Source organism: Equus asinus, chromosome 21 (genome assembly GCF_041296235.1).
Source record: "Equus asinus isolate D_3611 breed Donkey chromosome 21, EquAss-T2T_v2, whole genome shotgun sequence".
In the NCBI taxonomy this organism is placed as follows: domain Eukaryota; kingdom Metazoa; phylum Chordata; class Mammalia; order Perissodactyla; family Equidae; genus Equus; species Equus asinus.
The window spans coordinates 93,752,742-93,775,667 of NC_091810.1; the positions used below are offsets into that span (position 1 = coordinate 93,752,742).

General features: G+C 43.2%; 1 long non-coding RNA gene across 5 annotated transcripts; it reads right to left on the reverse strand.

The window, feature by feature from the left end:
• Positions 1 to 3,068: 3,068 nt before the first annotated feature.
• Positions 3,069 to 21,721, reverse strand: LOC106829466 (uncharacterized). Of its 5 annotated transcripts, none has more exons than XR_011496674.1 (4): positions 21,053 to 21,721; positions 19,958 to 20,219; positions 19,168 to 19,335; positions 3,069 to 12,241 (listed from the first exon to the last, which is right to left on the reverse strand). It is a non-coding gene; the product is annotated as an uncharacterized lncRNA (long non-coding RNA). The 5 variants fall into 5 exon arrangements; XR_011496677.1 differs by lacking the exon at positions 21,053 to 21,721 and having other exon boundaries at positions 3,069 to 3,734; positions 3,911 to 12,241; positions 19,958 to 20,597; XR_011496676.1 differs by lacking the exon at positions 21,053 to 21,721 and having other exon boundaries at positions 19,168 to 19,306; positions 19,958 to 20,593.
• Between the last annotated feature and the right edge of the window lie 1,205 nt (positions 21,722 to 22,926).

A 22,926-nucleotide genomic window follows, 5' to 3' on the forward strand; every position in this document is an offset into this window, starting at 1 on the left:
TTTCCTCTCCCTCATTCCCTCTGGAATCAGCCTCAATCCACAAATACCTTTGGAAGGAGGGTTTTCACTTCACCACAGACCTGCATGTCCCTGAGCACTGGACGCCCCACACGTCAGCCCCACGTGTTGGATATGCTGTCCCACTGTTTGGCTCACCTTTCCTTCCTTCCCGCCCTGCTCCACCCCAACCGGCTTCATTCCTTTGGCTGAACTCATCAGTTTTTCCACGACCTTCCATCACAGCCCTGCCTGCCTCCCAGACCTGCTCCTCACTCCCATTTTGTCTTTGAACACACCCCCATCCCGCCCTAATCAGACCACGATGTGGTGATGTGTGTCCTCGTCAGCCTCCCCAGCTCTGCTGAGGTCCCAGAGCAGATTTTCTTTTCTTCTTTGAGAGCACAACAGCTAGTCTAGAGTCGGGCATTTAGTTGGCTCTCAATAATTATTTGCTAAATTTTATTTAGACAAATGGGGGAGTTGAGTATGTTCAGTTCTAAGGTTATTTTCTTTTTTCTTTTTTTTTTTTTTTTGAGGAAGACTGGCCCTGAGCTAATATCCGTGCTCATCTTCCTCTACTTTATATGAGGGACACCTGCCACAGCATGGCTTCACAAGTGGTGGGTAGGTCCGCACCAGTGAGCCCTGGGCCACTGAAGTGGAATGTGTGAACTTAACCACTGAGCCACGAGGCTGGCCCCAGTTATTTGCTTATAAGCAAAGCCAAAGTGTCTTAGGAAAAGTTAGACAAAATTGGCATTTGTGATATTTAAATTTGAAAATTTTCCATTTTACCTATCACTCACCTGAGCAGCTGGTGTGTGCTCTCTTGGTCAGCTCTCCCAGCCATTTGATGTGCAGAGGTGGCTTTGAGAACAATTCCAGGGGAAATTCCTTTCGATAATATCAAGTGCCCTATGAGCTTAGGTTTTAATGTCAGAAGAAGATTCAGCAGAATGAATGGTTCAGCTCCCACCCCTTCACAGAATCTTTATGGCCGTTTCATAGTTAAACTCACGAGAGTTGAAAACTCTTCCCAATACCACCTAGCTAGTGGGCAGTGAAAATGAGCTACCTTTAAGAACTAATGTCGATAGGCTCTGATTCTGTGTGGTTGTGGGATTCTAAGAGGAAGATTTGAACTCAGGTCTCCTGCCTCCTGGTTGCTTTCTTCCATGTATATTTTACCTTCCTTGTTGGGAAAGCACTAGTTTCTCATTCATTTGGACAAGAAAAATGTAATGATTCATACATAGTAACTATACTCAGAGTTTTTTTGATCTTAAGTAATGGAAACCAGTCCCATGAATTATGGACTCCAAAGGCAGGGGTGCAGGCAGGACGATCAGACTCATGGACAAAGGGAACTGAGCTCTGCAGGAAATCCAGAATGTTCTCCTCATTCTCCAACTTGCATCTTTGACTCTTCCTCCACAACTTCACTCTTAATGGAGGCTCGTTTTCTCTCTTTCACAGTCTGTGCAAAAGAATATGGCTACTGACAGTTCCCAAGTTTACATTTTTCTCTGTTCAAAAGACCCATTCCAACCCCAGATTCTGAGGGAAGTGCATTGCCTTGGGCAAGACTGGGCCCTGTGCCCATGCACGTGGGGCCTGAGAAATCACCACTGCGACGTGTCAATGGAGCAGCCGTCATTCTCAGGAAAAGGCAAGCACAGGACCAGGCTGAGAAGCCAAGATCTATCCTTTATGCAGAACCGCCATCAGGGCAGACTGCCCCGCACCAGGAGGCAGAGGGAAGAGGCAGTGCTCTGCCATCTTACCCACAGTGTCCTGGCTCTTCCCCCGCTGTAGATTGTAACCCCGTCAGTTCTCTGGTTAAAAATAAGCTTCTTGGCCCAAGATTAAACCAGAGTTCATCTTCCCCCTCAGCCTCTCGCTCCTCGATTTCCCCATCCTCAGCTGGCACTTTTAGGTCAACATCTCGCAGGGTCATCTTACCCCCTCATCAAGCCAGGGAACTTCCCAGGCCTCATTGCCATTTTCAGACAAGGCACCTCCTGGGACACCTGCTCTATCGTCCCAAGCTCAAGATGTGGGTTTGGCTCTCCTTCTCGGGGGCTGGCTGCTCAGAAGGGCTGGCCAGTGCCCTGAGGGAGGGGCGAGCTGAGGGCATCCAGAGCATGCCTGAGACGACACTGCACAAATACTATAAGGGAGTAGCATTCTTGTTTTCTGGTTTGAGTCTCATTTCCTTGGGTTTTGTAATAAAGCCTGGCATGTGGGACGGTGGAGGGTTTCAAAGACCATCTGAGTCTCAGCGGAGAATGGCCTGTGGGTTTCTAAAACCAACCCAACTGATTCAGCCCAAGGGAAACAGGGACACTATGAAGGTGGGGCCAGGGATCTGCCTTTTAAGAAAGCTTCCCAACTGATTCTAATGCTCAGCCAGAGTCGAAATCCACTGGTGCAGGCAGCCCAACTTTGTAGTTTTACAAAAGGGGCCACTGAGGTCCGGAGGGGTTCATTTCAGTTAGAAGAAAAGCCACAGATTAAATTGGAACAAAAACAAGCCCTAAAAAATTAAAACTGATAAGTGCATCTGTTTGTGTATTTTAAACCCCGTCAGGTGGTTCCCTTTCACTTCCCCAGATCCCAGCAGCCTTTGGGGAGGAGGACAGAAAGTGTTATCCAGTTTCTGTCCAGTTAGGGGAAGAAGGGAGGGACAATTAAAAAGTGTGCAGAGTAGACACGTGCCAGTCCCTGCGTGTCGTAACTCGATTGTGCATCCTCCTGTGTGGGCTACTTCCAGGTGAGGAAACAAGGCTCTTATGGGTTAAGCATGCAGGCAGAAGCCACCAGCCTGGGCAGTGACATGCTCCGGACTCCACCTTCTCAGGCATCCCAGCCTCAGACAGCCAGGCACTTCCGTGCAACGTCTGGCTTATTTACATCACTCACTCCATCCTCTTCAATGAAAAACGTGCACCAGATTCAAGGACTTTTTCTTTGGCACTTCTGAGTAACATAACTTCAACACATTAATCATTTGGATTCTACTTTCTTTACATAAATGATTTGAAGGTTAACCTGGTATTTTTCAAATAAGAAGACATTCCACCAATGTGAGTCAGAACTCGGTACCAAAGCACAACACTAAGGTTCTGGCCAGTATTCAATAAGTTTGATTTTATTGTAGCAAAAGAGAACTGCCAACAATCAAGGTATGTGCACAATTAAAAGTTAAAGAAAAACACACTTGAGCTAACATCTGTTGCCATTTTTTTCTTCTTCTCCCCAAAGCCCCCCAGTGCGTACTTGTATATTCCAGCCATAGGTCCTTCTAGTTGTGGCATGTGGGATGCTGCCTCAGCATGGCCTGATGAGCAGTGCCATGTCCGCACCCAGGATCCGAACCGGCGAAACCCCTGGGCTGCTGAAGTGGAGCACGTGAACTTAACCGCTGGCCACGGGGTCGGCTCCAAGAGTAACTTATTTTTTCGTAGGTTCAGTATAGGAGAGAAGTAACAAAGCCTGTGTTCATTTCCTTTGCTCTGGTCTAATATGTAAAAGGACTTCCCCCACTGGCCTTTGACCCTCGAACGGGGATGAGAAGCGAGGGTGGTGGCATCAGACCTGATTTTTCGACACCACTTCCCAGGGATCCCTGGTGACAGAGGAGCTTTCCTCGTGGTTGAATTGTGAATGAAAAATCTTCCTGCTGTCCATTTGCTTCAGCGTTTCCATGATTTCCGTGCTCTCAGAGACTCAGACTGAAGCATAAACAAGAGGCCGTGTGAGCCTTCTCCGAGCCGTCATTCCAAGGTAGTGAGTTAACCCACTGCCCCGACCTCCGGGCCTCACCACTCGCAGTCAAACTGATTCTGTGGCTGTCAGTCAAACTCCAAGGAGCAATTCCCCACTGATGCTAAACCAGCTGAAAACTCACCTGCTGTTGATTTAACCCTAGGGAACTGAACCAAGAAGGGCACGACAGCAGCGGAGCCAAGTCGAGACTTGCGGGGTGTGTGTGAGAGAGACAGACAGACAGACACTAAGGAAACAGGACAGATTTGGGTTGGCCACTGGGCTTGTTTCTGGCCAAGGCGGAGGGTTGACCTCACTTCCCACCTCCCTGTTCACAGCGTCTGCCCAGCATTGATGTGGGAGTATTGCAGTCCAAGTAAGCATTGCACCAGCACCAAATGCAAACACCACGCCTCACATTTCCTCCCCAGAAGGGGAGTTGAGATTCTAACTGGCTGAATCACCTAGTGGCAACTCCCTTCATTGTGTTAGGTTACAAAAACACAGCCGCATACTATGGGAACCCTGATGGGAAATCCGCTTCGTTTTCAAGTTAAACTGTTAGCCTGGCCTGTTTCAAATGACTAAAAGACTCTAAGGAGTCATGATTCTTCAAGAATGCCTTTACGTGATTTGGCAATCACTTTTTCAGACTTAGAAGGTGAGGAAGAAACTTGAGGAAGAATTACAAAGGGCCCAAAATACCAATTTGAAACATAAAAATTATCTGGGATATTTCTAACGTGCTTATTCCTTGCTCAATAGGAACCAAATAAGCGTCTTCGGTCAGATCTTTCAGGGGAGCTGTCCCCACGAGTAATTAACCAGGGTTCTGGGCTGGAGATGCCGGTTGGGGAGAAGACATCTCTAAGCAAGCTGGGGATGCTGAACCCCTGCTTTGCCTTGTGTCTTCTTTCGCAGATGCAGGTTCTGGCGGTTCCCGCTCCCCATCATGAGAACACCAGGGGAGAATGCTTGCAGGGCCTTGTCCTTCTCGACCTCCTCCTCCAGCTTCCTGACTGCCTTCTTGATGGACTGGGTGTCTTCTGTGATGACTTGGCGTTTTTAGGAATCAGAGACCCAGACACAAAGTCACGCCTAGATTTGGCACTAGGCTTGTGTGAGTGCCTTTCTGACTTTTTTCCAATGAAGAAAGAACATGAACGTAAACGAGTGGAAAGCATTTTCTCCTAGAATCACATATGTGACATTTCACAGGGATGTCTTCTAGCTTCTCACAACATATTAAAGACAATCTAAAAATTATCGTAGGGAATTCTTAAAGAAAAATATTCCCACGAGAGGATGGAGATCTCTGGCAAACTCACGTTTTATGTTCCGAAAAGGATGTAGACCAGGATTTCCCCCTCATTTTCATTCTTCCATCAGAGCTTCTGATCAAGAAGAGGATCATTCATTTAACAAATACTTACTGAGCAATTACTATGTGCCAGGCATGAATCTAAAAACTTTACACGCACCTCTCACTAACTTCTCACCACAACCTTTTGAGGCGGGTGCTGCCATACCCCATCACACAGGTGATCAAATTGTGAGAGTTTAAGTGACTCTCACAAGTCCTCACAACTGCCCGTGGCAGCCAGGATTTGAATTCAGGCAGTCTGGATCCAGAGTCCAGCCTCTTAACCACTACGCCACATTGCCTCCAACCCAGGGGCTTGGTCAGATGAGGACAAGTACGGCCATAGCGTGAATACCATTATAAGTAGCGCCCAGAGATTGGTTTCTAAACACCATTTTCCAGTAAAAAGAACCAAGACTCTTTGGAGAAGTGCAGCCTTTCCTTCCAGGGCTGAAGCAAGGAAAATACAAGTTAATTCTGGAGTATCTTGTGCCAGGTTCTGTGTTCTTTTATATGACGGTCAGTCAGGTGTGGCCACAGGGGGAGATACAGGTGAAGCTCGGGAAAACAAAATGAGCCACAGTCACAGTCCTCGAAACAGGAGTCACAGCATGCCACTTGGAGCCACATGGAAAAGAACCCAGGTGGTCAGGAGGCAGAAGGGGCAGGAGTGAGGGAAGGGCCTGGCCTACCTTTATTGGAATTTGCAGGGAAAGCCAAGGCAGGGCAGGGCGAACAATTTAGGATGGGCTAATTTGAATAATTTGGAGGGCTCTAAGCTGCAGGGATGGCCCCTAGCTGCCTGGCCCCTGGCCCTGGGATGACCAAGGTGGAGGAATATTGCCTCTTGGGGTCACGGGCCAGATAGAGGAGGCCTGGCTCTGGACCGATGGGTTCGCATATGAAAGGCATGCTCCCGGCTGGGCCTTTGCTGTCTCCAAGAATTGGCTGGCCCCAGGAGGGGTAGTATCTCCCCAGCCAGAAAGGTTTTTCAGACGTCAAAACATCACAATGTAAGGCAGGAGAGCAGAGGGCGAAAGGGGTAAGGGGCACACGTGTACCGCGATGGATGGTGATTAGACTCTGGGTGGTGAAGGTGACGTAGTTTACACAGAAGTCGAAGTATAGTGATGTACACCTGAAATTTACATGATATTATATATATATTATATGCCATATAGTATTGTTATAAACCAATGTTGCCACAATTTAAAAAAAATCACAACATACAGAAAATAAAAATATAAGTAATATAGCCAGAAAGTAAGGAAGTGCTTAGGAAATGATGGATCCCTGTTAAAAGGACACAGGGGCTGGCTTTAAAGGGCTTTCACAGGGCAGATCTGGAACAATTTGAGCACTAGTAACGGATTGTTATTTGTTGAATAAAATAGGAATTCATAAGTTCATAGAGATCTCAATTAATTAAAAGTGTGATGAAAATGCAATATTGACATTGTCTCAAAGTATCTCCCCACAAAACATTTACTATTTGTAAAGGAGAAAAGAGTGACTGGCGAAGCCTGCTGGCCACCGCCTTAACCAAGACATCCAGCTTATCATCGCCAGTAGGGAGACTAACGGATATTGTGACCCCCGATAGGAAGCAAGGAGAACACAGCATCACTGTGGTGCACTTAATGTGGCCCCAGTGATCCCCACCTCCTGGCATTCATGTCCTTGTATAACCCCCTCAACTTGAGTGTGTGACCTGCTTCTGTCAAAGAAGTCAGCAAAGGTGACGGGATGTCGTCCTGTGATCATCTTACACTGGGTAAGTCTCCGTCTTGCTAGCACTCCCTCTAGAGTCTTGCTCTCCTTGCTGACTTTGCAGAAGTGTGAGTTCTACAACCACAAGGAAAGAAATCCTGCCAACAACCCCAGTGAGTTTGGAAGCAGATCCTTCCCCAGGAGAGCCACGAGATGGGAACTCAGCCCTTGACTGCACCTTGATGACGGTCTCTTGGAGCACAAAAGTGTGCCCAAGAGTCTCTTGGAGCACTAAAGTGTGCCCGGAGTCTTGACCTGCAGAAACTGTGAGATGATAGATGTGTGTTGTTTTCCCCTGCTAAATTGTGGTGATTTATTGTAGAAAACTAATTTTTTAAAATAGAAAACTAATACAGTCACTTCTATAATATTCCAACCAAAGATGCCTGCGGTCTTCAAACGTCTCAAGGTGATGAAAGTAAGGAAAGACTGAGGAAACTGGCTGGATTGAAAGAGACTGAGGACACACGGCAACTAAGTGTAAGACCCAGTCTTGTATTGGATCCTGGGCCAGAGGGAAAAGCATTGCTCTTAGGGACATTATGGGGAGAGTTGGTGAAATTTGAGTATGGACTATGGATTGGATCACAGCATTGTATAAATACTGAATTTCCTGATTTTAATCATTGTATGGCATTTATACAAGAAAATGATGAAGTGAATATGGTAAAGTGTTCACAATTGGTGAATCTGGATAAACGATATATAGGAATATTTGGCACTTGCAACTTTTCAGCAAATTTGAAATTATTTCAAAATAAAAAGAATTTTAAAATTTTAATGTTATATTTCACCTTAAAATTGTACTAGGAATAGTTCAAAGGACCCTATCACCACTTTGGGAGCCCCAGGGGACTTGGGGACCACAGTCATATAAGGTACTATGTGTCACATAGATATAAAGAGTGTGGATGATACAAAACCTTTTATCACTTTGTATGGGTTTGGTGTGTTGTCAGGAATTTGATGTAAGGACTTGCCCTTTGGGAGTAATTCTTACGTGTTATTCACCCTGGAGCAATCATCTTCGGATCAGTAGGCAGTAAAGTTGACGTGGTGACATGTAGTGGACTCTGTGGGGCACTGCCCAGACCCCCTTCAGGCCTGAGGCCCTGGTTCCCGGTCTGCTGAGGGTGGGCTGGGGGGTTGGCCATCACAGCCGAGCCTCTCCCTGGGAATTGCTCTCAGCCTAAAGAATCTGCCTCACCAAGGGACGGCCCCTCCTGAGGGCAACCCACTTCTAAAGACCCACAAGGAGGAACAGACTAGCCTCCTTTCTTCAACTGGGACAACTCAGAAGGGCTACCCTACTCCAGAGCTCCCTGTGAGATGGGCCGAGGTCCCTGCTGCAACTGTATCAGTACAGCTTCTCCTGTTGCCCAATCCTGCCTCCCGCACTGCCCTCACCGCATGATGATGCCGAAAGCTCTCCCCAGGAGCGCCCTGCAGGCTGGTCTCCACCCTGAGGCTGTTTCCCAGGTCAGCTGATCTCCAGCACTTGCCTTCTCCGAACCCCCTGGCCAGGCTCCCCAACACAGGGCTGCCCGACCACAGGGCTGCCCCTTCCTTTGGATGCAGACGGAACGCTTCTGACCCACAGTGAGTGTGAATTTTAAAATTCTGATTCTTTTTTTAAACAATATGGCAACAGAATCTGATAGAAAGGAGATATTTCTCAGCCTCTCTCATGCCACCATTTCCTCATTCAGGAAAAACCGATCGCCAGTGATTTTGTTTACTTTAAAATTTTTAAACACGACCAAAATTATACAGAATAACACAATATAAGGCCACGGCAGATCCCCTCACCCAGCTCCAACCATCATCCAAGGGCAATCTCGCTATGTCAGTACCTCGACTGCTCCCTCTCTTCCATGTTCTTTGAAGCATATTCCAGATACCACACTATTTTACTGTAGGTTTTCAGGATGTACCTTTAAAAGAGAAGGACTTTTTAAAAACATAACCACCATAGCATTATGTAAAATATCACAGTTGGTAACAATAAGTCCTTACTATCATCAAATATGCTTCCAGCGTGCAAATTTCCATTTGTCTCATAAATGTTATAAAAGTTGTTTTGCTTCGTTTCTGCAGTTTATATGATAGAATCAAGATCCAGATAAGGTCTACAGACTGTTGTTGGTTGGCATGTTTCCAAAGGGCACCCTCCACCTCTTTTGTTTCCTCCCTTCCAGGTTCTTTGTTGAAGAAAGCTGTAGAGTACCCCACAATCGGGAAAGTATATTGTTTAACACGTTTGTCCGTATTTCCCGTAAATTTCCTGTAAATTGGCAGTCGGACCTGGAGGCCTTGTTAGACTCAAGTTCTTTTTTTGTCAAGACAACATTTTACGTGGGATTGCGTTGTTTCACGGGGAGGCAACTCAGGCCTGGCTGTTTCCTTTTCGGCCTTGCTCCCAGCCTTTGATGGTCAACGCCTAGACAAATAATTCCTTGGGAGCTACCAACAGTTACATTCTATCGTTGCATCTTCATTGATTAGCTGCATTACTTTTTAAGAAGTGAAACTTCCCCTTGTCTATTGTTTGGTGACCCAATAGCACAGTTTGAATAAGAAAGTTAGGGTAAATGTGAGATTCTTTTTCTTGGTTTACCAGTATCCAAAATAATGAGGTGGTTCCCCAGCATCCTCCCAGTATGACCAATTAATTTTTATTTCCTTTACTATCACTGTGAACACGGAGTTCATAATGCACTTCAGGGCATTGCGAGTGCTGTCCTTACAGATGCTCAGGATGATGCTCTCTGGTCGGTGGGAGCTTCCTCAGGCTGGAGCCTGAGTCCTGTTGCGTTGGCCCTCGTGGTCTCTGGCAACGTCCTTGCTACCCAAATAACAAGATGTAGCAGACTCATCTTGTACGTTTCCTGCCCTCTAGACCTGGAATCAGTTATTTCTCTAAGCAGCCCTGGATCTTTGTAATGAGAAAAGGTATTTCAAAACCACAATATGGGCTCAAGGAGGCATCCTCACTAATTAAAAAAAAAAATCCTATGTTAGGAGAAGGTTGGAAAAGGAATTCTTTCACTGTTCTTTTTATATCCCTCTGTATTACTTGAATTTTTATCATGTGTATTCATTCTTTTTATTCAATTATGGCATACAAATAATACACAGATTCAGAGCTGAAAAGAAGTCAAAGTAAAATTCTTTCACACCTTTCCTACGCCACTTCCCTGCCAGAGGTAACTACAGTTATCAAGTTACCAATTGGTCAGGAACTCTTCCAAACTTGGTCTTAGACAATAGTCACCTAAATAAGACTAGTCTCCTAAGGGTACCACATTCTGTTTTAATCTGTTTGGATGACTCAAAGAAACAGTAATCTGAGGTAAAAATACAATGGAGAGCAATTTCAACCTTCACTGGGACCCACAAGCAGGGCCCCTGAGTTGCCAGCTGCAGGGCATGCTGTTCCCATGGCAGACTCCAGATTGGTGCCCCTCGATGGTTGCAGCGCACAAGGAGCTGCCCACAGACCAACAGGACAACAAGCAAAGACACAAACATACAAAAAATGACTCTGACACTGTGAAATGATGCTGAACTTTGCTTCTAATGAGACAAATGCAAAATAAAACTACACCAAGATACTACTTTTCATCTCTTGGATTGGCAAAGATTACAGTGCTCCCTGACACACCCTCATTCAAAGCCGGTGGAATGACTATTTCTGGCAATTTGACAAAATGCATTCAGTTACAAATGTATTAGCACTTGCTAATGCAAAACACTTCCTGGAATTTACAAATATATACAAACATACTCGAATGTTTAAAAAATGAAGTATGTGTAAGGCAGGCTTCTTAATGAGGCTGCACAGAAACATTTCGGAGATTCATCAACTTGGATGAGAAAAAAATTGTGTTTTTGTTTTTACTAAATTCTAACTGAAATTGATCATTTCCTTTAATTAGTAGGCAGGAAACCACAATAGTATCAGCCTGTGCCTTTGTTACTGGTAAAAATCTGATCTTTTATGTCATCTTACAGTTGTTGCAGATATTCTAAAATATCATTTATGTTCGTGCATACTTTGAAATTACAGTAGTTATTAGACCCATGCCAGATCTTGTGATTTAATTCATTAATGAATAAGCACATATATTTCTTCTTCTTCTTTTTTTTTTATTTGAGGAAGATTAGCCCTGAGCTAACTGCTGCCAATCCTCCTCTTTTTACTGAGGAAGACTGGCCCTGAGCTAACATTCATGCCCATCTTCCTCTACTTTATATGTGGGACGCCTACCACAGCATGGCATGCCAAGTGGTGCCATGTCCGCACCCAGGATCCGAACTGGCGAACCCCAGGCCGCCGAAGCAGAACGAGCGAACTTAACTGCTGCACCACTGGGCCTGCACATATATTTCTAAATAAAAAATATTTTGATAACTATATTTCAGTATAATTGATTTCCTTTTAATCCTAAGGATTTTATTTTATACTCTTGAAAACATTATGGTGAGAAGAAATTCATAGGTTTTAGCGGACTGCCAAAGGTGTGCACCGTACCAAAGAAGTTAAGATTAGGGTAATTCATGGTGTCATGTATATAAAAGCGATTGGAAGCAGCCAAAAGGGTGGACTAGCTAAAAAATATTTGTACGTTGCTACGCTGGAATACTCTGCAGCTGCAAAAAAAGAATGGGGAATCATTTATCTAATCAAATGAAACAACATCACAGATATTGACAAGCCAGTAAAGCAGCGTGTAGAAGAATCTGTGTAGGATGATGCCACCTGTATAAAAAGTGAGGGGGGCAAATACGTAATACAAATGTCTATCTGCTTGTATGTGCATAAAACGCCTCCGGAAGATAGACAGGCAGCTGGTAATGTGGTGGCCTCCATGGATGAGAGGTGGGTGGCTGGGGCCTGGAGCGTTAGCGAGACTTTTTCCTGATAAACCTCTCGGTACATTTAAAGATTTGAACCATGTGAATGTATAATCTATTCAAAAATTAAATAAAATCTAACATTTAAAAGCTCCTTACTAGAGTCTGGCAAAGGAATCAGTACACAGCCTGTGGCAACACTTCTTGAAATCCAGTCTCCGCCTGGCCTTGGAACCACAGCCCGCCTTGCAGGGCCCTGAGGGTCTCACCTCTCACCTCTCCTCCGTCCACACCCCCAGCAAAACCCTCTCTCTGAGACTTCTTTGGCTCTTGCCTTTCCTTATACTTTTAGCTTTTCCTCTTCTGGAAGTGAAATTCAGCCTATTCCAGTAAGAGCAATCACACTCCTGTCTTGTCTCCACTTCTGTTGCATCACAAACGCTCACAAATTCAGTCGGCACTGGTGGAATCATTCTTCACGGGCTGTGAAGGGAAGTATGTGAATATTCACAAGTTAAGCATTTTTTGTCTTCAATATTAATTGTGCACATTTTCATCACAGATTTATTTTAAAATGAAGTCTCACTCATAGAATGGAGCAGATTTTAGTTTTGTTATTTACAAGTGGGGCCTAGTTACTACTATTTGTAAGAGAACATAAATATTATGGGATTAGTTTGCTAAAATATTTCTTCTTCCCAACACACCTCTCATGAATTCCCTACTGTTCCCAAAATGGAGCCAAGTTTCAGTATATTGATGACCACACTTGTCCAATTGGTCTTTGGCTATCTAGGGCCTGTTTGTAGGACCAAAGTAAAATATTTTGAAGAAAGCATTAATGCTGAGTTCCGAGTCACAATGGTCAGCATGAGTAATGATTGCCCAAATTATACCAGTTGCAAAACAATTGGGAGTGTTTATAAATATTTGTTTGGAGCTTTATGATAACAGATGCTGATTCTTCTTGAGATTTGGGTCAGCACAGGGAAGCCGGCTTTATTTTTGGAAAGTATTTTATTTAGAAGAAGACTCGCGGTTCTTTGTACAATAAACAAAACTATAGCATGTTCTGGCCTCAAGAACTCAAACAAGTCATCTAAAACTAAAACATAACATTATTTTTACGGTGCACTCTGGGAAAATATTTGAGATCTCAACAGAAACCTCTAGCTTGTTTTTGAGTTAGAAATGTGTTTTCTTTGGAGTCATGAACAGGAAGAAGAAAACTGGGACAACTGCCAAGGCTCTGTGCTTTGAGCTTTCCACGCTGCAGAGCCAAGCAGTGGCTGGAACTGTGGGGACGTTCAGGGCTGCCAGTGGGTAAGGGGGGAGAGGGGGGACTTTGGGAGGAGGGAGATAAAACTTCCTGTTACTTCTGAAGACCTGTGTAACAAAAGGAATTGTTAAGAAAGAAAAAACTGATATTTCCAGCTCTTTTTTCCACCCATGACACCCAGTACAAAAATCTCCCTAGCTTGCGTTCCCCCGAGGAGAGCATGGAGGTTAAGACTTTGGAGCTGCAGCCACAGAAGCTACCTAGTCGAGGAACGAGGTTAGCTTTCCTCAAGCCGGGGTTGGGCATGTGCACAGGAAGCAGGAAGGGTTTTGGAAGGACATGGCCTTGGGCTCCCTTGCATGTAAGTGCCTGGCAGGAATTATTTTTGGATGCCCGTTAGAGGCTCCCGCTCATAGGAGACCCCGAGGCCCTGCAGGTCTCTGTGGGCCTGTGTTGGGTGGAGGAGCAGACCACCTTCTGGGGCATCTCCACTGCGCCTGGAAAACGCTGCCCGAAGGGTGCCTTGGAGAACTGGTGAGCCACAGCAGACGGAGAAGGTCATAAGGACTCTGCAGGCTTAGGCATCCCAAATACTGGGAAATCCCTGAATGAGCCCCTGAGTGGAGGGTAAGAAAGCGCTCTCCGAACATGACTGAGGCTGAAGTTTCTGCCAGTCATGTGGGTGAATGCACAGAACCAATTTCTCCGATTTAGAGAAATGTAGCATTTATACAACAGAAAGTGGCAGAGTGACATTCATACTTGCTGCATTCGAAGGATTTATATACAGTCAGGTGTAAAACTCATCTTCCTTCACTACCAGGACTCTCTTGCTAACGCACGTGCACACACACACACACACACTTCCATCAACATCCTGGAAGAAACTGCTTGGGACCAGCTTGCCTCCCCGACCTTTCTTACATATCCTTCAGTCTTCACGTTACCTGTCCCATTAGTCTTCTTTCACTTGTTGGCTTCATTCACTTATTCATTTAATTAATTCTACAGAAAATCTTGAGGGCCTAAATTTTTCCTGTAATTCAAAGTCATAATTCCAGTCTCAAGATGTTCACAGTCTAGAGCATGGTGTTGAGTAGAGAGTGGGAGGGATGAGTTGGGGGGGAAGCAAGAAGCAAGAGCAGTTCATGACCCCAGAAGGAGGACAGAGGACTTTAGCAGTACAGAGCGACAGTTAACCCAGTCTGGAATGAGAGGAGGGGTCAGGCTAAGTTTTTGCAAGAAAATGATGATTTAGCAGATCTTGAGTTTGCAGAGAGTGAGTGGGAACAGGAAGAACAGTCCAGAAGACAGATCAGCCAGGGCATATGCTCGGGGACGTGAAGAATATGGTCTACTCGATGAACCACGGAGACTGGCGTTGTAAACATATAAGCTGTAAGAAGAACAACCACACATTCCTTCTGCCTACTGCTGTTTCTGAACAGTATGCTCTGCATACAGCCATGGACCCTCAGCTATTCCTCAACGATTCTGCCCAGTGTGGATGTGTGTAAGAGATAGCAAAGCAAGCAAAATGATTTCTAGCAGCAAAGTAGGAGACTAGATTATTGGGAGAGTTTATCAGACAAATCATACGGAAGTTCTGAAGTCCTCCTGATGTATACGAACAGTCAAAATATGTTAGTCAAATGCTTAGATCCTTGCATTTCTGTACCTAGAGTAAGACTTGTAATATAATGGTTTTCTGAAAATAGCACATATTAGCAGATATTACTGCAACAAATGTCTTCCCTTATGTGAATGGGTTTTACATATAATTTAGTGCTTGTCAGCCGAAAATAAAATTATTAAATTATTTCACGCATAATTTGGTTACCGATGGTTGAGAAGACACAGAAAGGTTAGCACAGGGCATGGTTTTCCACATAAAGATAAACGCTGTTTTCAGGCTCAATGCAGAACGTCTTCTTCGAAGTAAGATCTTGTCCTTGGCTAATTCTTCCATGCAGGCGTGCCTCCTTCCATTCACTCTCCATCTCAAGCCATCTCTCCTTTCAGGAAGTGTCCCAGGAACCAAACTCAGTATGTTTTTAGCAGCTTGCTCATTTTTTCCAAGAAGAAAAAGGAGCATCATTTCTATGGCTGTTTGTTGCACACATGCTGCTTGTCAGGAGTTAATGGACCAAGTAGAGAGATGGAAGAGATGATGAGATTAAGAAACTGTTGCCTCAACTTAGTTTCTCCCCTAAGAAAAAAGTTTTGAAAATTTTGTTCCTTGGGAATAATTTAAGATTTTCAGTCAATGTTCCTTTAAAGCAAGTTTTTGAAGCTTTTGTTTGTACCATGGGCCCCTGTGACAGCCTAGCATTACCTATACTCCTTCTCAGAGTAATGTTTTAAATGCATAAAATAAAACACATAGAATTACAGTTAAAGTAGATTATTTCATAGAAATACAATTACCAAAATCACTTTTAAGACTTCATGATAACAGAATATACTTTTTAAAATGTTTTTATTAACACGCTAAGTAATAAAATCTAGCCGCAAGTCTAGTAGCTGCCATATTTTGAAGTGGAGATGAATGTAAAGGATATTTTCAAGATGTCTACAACAATCATGACGTGATAGGAAAATGCCTTTTATTTCTCTCGGTGGCAGCCTCACAGGAACAGTTAATAATTCCTATGCTTGGGAATCTACACTCGTAATTGGGGGAAGCGCTAGAGGTTCAGGAAAATTAAAAAGAGGACTTTTTTCTTCATCTAGATCCATAGACCGCTGAGTTCTGTCTCGGAGCCCAGACAAAGAGCCTTTGTTTTACAGACGCCTGGGATGAGCACGGTGACTCCGTTTCTACTGTTCATAGGGAGGTCACCCTAATGAGACCGATACCCCCAGAATTTATCTTCATTCCCAGTTAGGAGATGTGAGAAGGAAGTTTACTGTTGCATAGTTCCTTTAAACTCTGTATACCTAAACTCTGTATTTACAAAGTGTAAAACACTGTAAACTCATTCCACACTCCTTCCTTAATCCTTCATAATTTCAGAGTTATTTTTTTTAAAAAAAGCTTTAGCCCAAAGACAGCGCAGAAAAACAGAGCCACCGTGAGCCTGCCAGAGGACCCTAGGTCAGCTTCATCTCCTGCGTGACCTTGGTGAGTCCCTTAACTCTGATCCTTGGCTTGCTCGCCATGAAACAGGCGCAGTGATATCCACCTGGCAGTGTTATGGCGAGGTTGAAAGGGGATAGCATCTATGAAATGCTTCACAAGCTATGACGAGCTGCGCAAAGTCCAAAATAAACTCATAGAGGACTGAGTCTCCTCTATGTCTTTTTCTCACTGTTGTACAAGACTGGGGGCCCACTGAAAGGCAAAGTCAAGGATAGCACACGGAGGAAGAAGTGTCCCTGACTTGAGACTGGTACAGAGCATGAGCAAAGTAGAGTGTCCTCTGCCACCGGGGGGTCTCAGAGCTTCTTTCCCTGCTAGTGTATGGCTGTATAACACCACCCTGCCCCACCAGCCCCCACAAGAAGAACAGGAAAACCTTTCCAGGTTTGCTCTGATCACCAGTGTAGCCATCCATCCACCCGCTAATAGTCACGGAAGAATGTTAGAAACGGCTTGCAGGTGCCAACCAACCAGAATTGTAGAGCCGTCAGGGAGTACAATGGCCTTCTGTTTTGAAATAAATATTTAAGCCTGTAAATATCTGTGGGCATTTTGTGAAGTCCCAGTGCACATTTCTCACTCTTCAGCCTATACTCTGCCAAACTCTGCTAACACTGAAACCATACCCCATTTTATGTGAATGGTTATTATTTTAAGATTTATGCATATCTTTTAGAGAAACATACTGAAGTGTTCTTGGATGAAATGATATGAGGTATAGATAAATTGAGTCTGTCCACCTGCTAACATTTGTTGAAGCTGCCTGATGGGTGCATGAGGTTTTATTATGCTATTCTTTCTACCTTTGTATATGTTCGAATTTTTCCATTATAAAAGTGTTTAAAAGTTTGACCTATAGAAAATAAAAAACAAAGACATTCTGCTTTTACGTTAAATTAGTAGAAATGAATGAATGAATGAATGAAAGTGAATTAGTGTATCAGAAGATTTAAACTCCATCAGGTTCATCCTTAGTTTGTCCTAAAATCTCTCTTATCAATATTGATGTTATTATGTTGCAGATGATAACAATAAACATTACGTTAGGCAGGGAAACACGTAAAGCATGATTTTTTTTTTTGCTGTCTGCACCTTTTTCAACTAGATGGATCTGACTGACAATGAGCATATCCTCCAGCTGTATCTGTTCAAATATTTGCCAGTCTTTTATAGTAAAAGACTAGAATAGCTTTTATTCTATGTTTATTCTGAAAATGCATAAAGGTGGTCAACAGGGTGATCAATCTAAGGGCCTTGTGTCAAAAATACATAGTATGTGCGGCTGGCCCAGTGGCTTAGTGCTTAAGTTCACGTGCCATGCTTCAGTGGCCCGAGGTTCTCAGGTTCACATCCCAGGCACAGACTTACACACTGCTCATCAAGCCATGTGTTGGCAGCGTCCCATATACAAAGTAGAGGGAGATTGGCACAGATGTTAGCTCAAGGCCAATCTTCCTCACCAAAATAGACATATATATGTATATATATGTTATGCATTGGATATAGAATTAAAATTCATAATGGAGACACTGTATTATTTCTTGAGTGTTGTATCTCCAATACATGAGCACGTATGGCAGTCTCAGTACTATAAGGATATCTTTTATCAGCAAGTTACAAATGAATCTATTTGAGATAAAATATCTTTACATAAATAATCCACTACTTTATCTCATAACTAATCCATAGATCCATTATAAAAAGGATTATCTCATAAGAACATGAAACTGGTGATTACAGCTTATTAAGGCAACACAGTAAAATGGCAATAACCAATTGACAGACAATCCTAGAAATGAAATTGGGAGAAGGTTAAAAAATGCTCCTCTGGAAGTTCTTCCATTTCTACCTTCCTCAGTACCATTACAATTTTATGTAAGGACAAATACATCACATTTAGGAGTGATTGCTAAAATCAAAAGGAAATGAATAAGTTTCTGCGTGTCATTATTTAAGCTATAAAAAAGGAATATTTATTCCTTCTGTCACTTTTATAATTATCTCTATGAATACATATTTATGAATCTTATTCCATATTTCCATGAAAACTGATCTTAAGATTATATTGTTATGCCATATAATAAAAACTAAAAAATGAATATGGTATTAACTCATATTCTCCCATTCTGTGTTAAAACACACAGCAATAGTGACATGCTACTATGAAGACCAGTTCCTGGTGTGATCAGTCTCTCTTCTCTGAGAACTGAGAAAAGTCTGTCTGTACCACCCAGCTGGCTGATTCATGACTGAAATCGGTAAGCCGCTGGACAGCATGTGCAGGGTCTTACTTGGGTAAATCAATTTAAGGATAGTTGCCCAAGTGTAACTCCTTTAAGGAAATCTAATGAACCAGAAAGAAATTACAACTTCTATATCTTTATCAAATGCCGACTTGATTCCATTTTGGTTTTCATTGCTTTGATCCAGTTTATCACATAGAAAATGTTCCAAAAGAACTAGTTGGTTTTGCCATGATCTCAATATTTCAATCATGTGTGCATAGCATTCAAGACTGTATTTGCTTGATTCCTTAGAGTGACATTTTGCTCAGCGCAAAAAAAAAAACATGAAGCAAAAACTCAAAAGGAATGTAGTGGGTATACTCCTTACTAAGAATATCTACACTTATGTAACCTTATGTCTTCATAGCCCTTCTAAATTCACAACCAAAACGTTGAGAAAAGGGCTATACGATTGTTACGTTTATTGACCAGAATTGGGCTATTTCATTTGATGCTCAAAACAGAGCAGGTCTTATTGTTACCTGTTCCCATCTTACAATTGGGAAAACCAAGACTCAGGAAGGTCAAATGCCCGGGATGACAGAAAAAGTGGGAGGACCAGAAGCAAACCTCCGTTCCCTGGATCCTAGCACTTTGCCCCTCCTGACACGCCATGCAGTTTCTAAGATGGTTATGAGTGATGATTGACCTTAAATCACTTGTTACCTTTGGAAAGCATTTTTCTCTTTGGATCCCCACCTACCTGGCACCAGCTCTCTGCCAGACTCTTGGAGTCACGATTAACAGGAGGTAACAGGCGGCAGCTTGGCCATCTGCCATGTAGAAAGACTGGATCACCTCCTTTCGGTAAAGGTTTTCCAGGCTCAGATTTGTCAGGCATTCTAAAACCGACAGAAAAACACAGCCACCTCTGAAGCAAATAGAAAAATAAACACCAAATTCAGCATTTTGTGTTCCAAACGAAAACATCATTCTGCAGATAATCAGTTGTTATTTTTAGAAAGAAAGAATAAAATTTCAGCTCTGTTACCAAAACTATGGCCTCATCCATCAGGGACACTGATGCAGAAGCAAGCAGAAACTACCCAAAGTCTGTAGTTCCTATATGACTGAGTAATGCTTGAATAAATACTCGGTTCCCATCACGCAGCTCAGCGTTTAGCTAAGTCCAAACGTACCGCTGCCAACATTTTTAAGTCAATACTGATATCTAAAATAAACACAGGCTGACTAACACACACTGGTACGTTAATGAAAATATATTGTGAAATCGCTCCTTCCCTAGAGAACTGCTTGGACATTTTCTCTGGGTAACTGTTGATTAGTCATAAGAATGATAAGCCCCCTAAACTTTTTAAAAATTCATTCATTCAACAAGCTTTTTTTCTTTCTGAGCACTTACTCTTAAGAACTGTGAAGGGTATGAGATTTTACCCTACTTTCGAGTTAACAAGTTAGCTTGCCGTAGTGCCATAGAAGCTGGCAGAAGTCATGAGCCTCCCAGGTCAGAGACCAAGGACTTGATTGCTTACCACAGTAGCAGCAGGCAGCGTCAGCATTTGAGAGGAACTCCGAGCTTATGGAATCTTTTATACTGGACAGTAAGCATGCCTGCTCATTGCTCCTGAGGGAGACACCTCCTCACTCTTCCAAAGCACTTTCTTATACAAACATCCTTGAAAAGTAGTCCAGAACAAAGGCAGTCAATGACGCTACTCGAAAGGTGTGGAGTGTGAGAAGCCCATGGAGAATTGTCTCCCAGCACTTGTTCTCTGCCAGACATTGTGAGAGATGCTAAAGATATGAAGATTAAAAGAGAGAGCATGACATCCAGTTCCTGATGAATCTAGTGTTGCTAATAAATTTAACCATGACCTTGAACTCTCAAATTCTGTCCACGGAAACATTGGGAAGTGCAGTTTGTTCAGTATCCCTCCTTAACGTCATTCTTACAACAAAAAAATATTGGTGGAGGATCCACAAGGCAGAGATCTTGTCCTTCAGTCCAACTGGGTTGCTCGTGAAGTGTTAAAGCAGTGAGTGCCAACGAAACAGAGCTAACGCATTGCATTTGCAGTGGAGCGAGATATTTCAGCATTTCCAAAGCAGCCAGTCTGTGGCATAATGAACCGAATGACATACAGGTAAAGGTCAGCAGCAGGGGAAGTAGATAACAGTGTTTAAAGACAGAGGTGAAAGCTGATAGAAAAATATTATGAGGGAAACCTCTCTTAATGGTACTGCTACAACTTTATTATAAAAGAAATGAGAGTGAAGCCACACCAAAATTCAGACCAAACCAGCTGGCTCTAGCAAATGAATCACTGACAAATAACCTTTAAAATATAATTTAGAGGTGAGTTTTTCCATGGGGACTTGAGCATTATCACCAGAATGCATTGAAAAGAGAAGTTTTAAAATTCTGCTGAGAATATGCAGTCTGAGCCTCCGAAAAAGACATAAACATTCTATCCAAATCATTTCAACTTCGGTTAGTTCTTTATAATGACACTTCTCATTAAGATGATCCAGTTCTCTTTATTCAGACTTTGTTTTTCCCAAGCAACTTTTCAATAATGATTCAGCTTCTCAGGCTGACTTTCCCATAAGTGAGAGAAAATACTGACCTGAGAAGATGAATGTTTCAGACTCCTTAATATCTCCATTTTTTTCCACTCCAAATTAGTTAACTGACAATCTGGTTGATCAACCAGGCTCTTGTGAATTTAGTTAGTGCAAGCCAGTTTCATCAGAGTCTGATTTCCCCTGAATAACATGAAAAAATTAATGGAGTTTTTGAAAATGCAGACATACCATCAAAAAATACTTATATTCATCACTGGGCTCATGCTGGGGCCCTCTGGTCAATATATGCATTCTACAAGACTGAATGATCAACCAACTGGCTTTTTTCCCTTTAACATCTTTTCAGTGTAAAAATGAGTCCATCTGCCCTTTTCCTTTGGCTTTTCCATAAAAGTTAAAGTTTAAGAACCTGTTGAAGTGCTACCTATGGTCCTTAGCACACAACACATTTCCTACCCTTGAGTGCTATCTATCAGCTAATATTTTCTTGGGCTACCAGTAACAACGACAATTTCCAAACCATTTGGTATACAGTCACGTCTGTTCGTCTTTGATCTATCAGAGGTATTTCCTCTAAGATTATATGTGTGTGAGTGTGTGTGTGTGTGTGTGTGTGTGTGTGTATAATGATTTTGGGACATAGTGGGATACAATTGGATAACAAAGGCCTGAATGCATGGAAGCACAACGTGTGTTTAGACAATTTAAATCCATTTAATTATGATGATGTGATTATCCCCAAATTAGTTTATCATTCCAAAATATTTGAATTACTTCACGCTTAGGAAATAAGTTCAGTTTCCCAGTGTCTCAGGCACTTTTCCTACCAATATTGCCTCCACTGTACTTTGACTGTGGGTAAAGGGCTGTGAGGGAGCCTTCACATCTCCCTATTTAGAGGCGTTCAGTGTTCTGAGGCCCTTAGGAAGAGCAGATGATGAAAGTCATGAAATTTAACCACTGTGAAAAAAAAAGTAGTAACATGCTATTTATAATATCTGCTGACTGTGTCTGAGGGAGTTACTCTGCTAAGTGCAATGCGGGAGAGAGGTGGGGTTCAGGAGGGAAGGTATGAGAAGACCTAGTGACCTCTCCATGAGAACCCACCCAGCCAACGCCTATGCTCACCCTTAGCAAGATTTTCAGAGCAAAACTTCCTTGGATGTGTAAGGAGGAAGGAAGGAAAACTATATTGGAGTCAAATTTGCTTCTCTATGCTTTTTTCTTGGGTCCCCATCAGCCGTCAGCAGGTGCTTGTCTTTTCCCCATTGTCAAAATACCCTCAGTAATGAGAGAAGTAGAAGGCGGACCGCCCGGATCGGCTGAAAAGCCATAAGCCAATCAGCTCAGGCGGGGAGAGTGTGGGCATTTTTTTTGCAGAGGGATTAGATGTGTGCGTGGAGGGCAGGGGTCCGGTGTCTACCCCTGAATGGAGTTTCCAAAAGTCACTCTGTATTAAAAACATATTTTTAACGCAAAAGTTGCACATCTTAAAAGGTTTAACATCTTTAAGGAATTACTTTGACGTGGCATTTGCAAAAGTCACGATACAAAGATGAGACAGGAAAGAGGGTGAAGAGGAGCCTAGGACTGTGGAGAAGGGTGACGTCTTGATTGAGCTCTACCTATTTTGCTCCCCAACCCTAGGCTCCGCCTCGCTTTCCAGCCGGGCCCTGCCCCCAGCGTGGCACCCCTCACGCTAGATTATTACTCTGAGCAAGAACTATCACAAGGGATAAAGAATAAAAGCGCATGTCTGCCTGAGCAGGACTCTCCCCTGCCATTCTCTCTCTCGACTCAGTTACTGAACTCTCAGTTTCCTCGCCTGTAAAATAGAGTTCTTAACACCAGCCTCCCAGAGCATTATGAAATTAAATAAGATAACGTTCCCAGAAGCAACTGGAAACAAGGACGC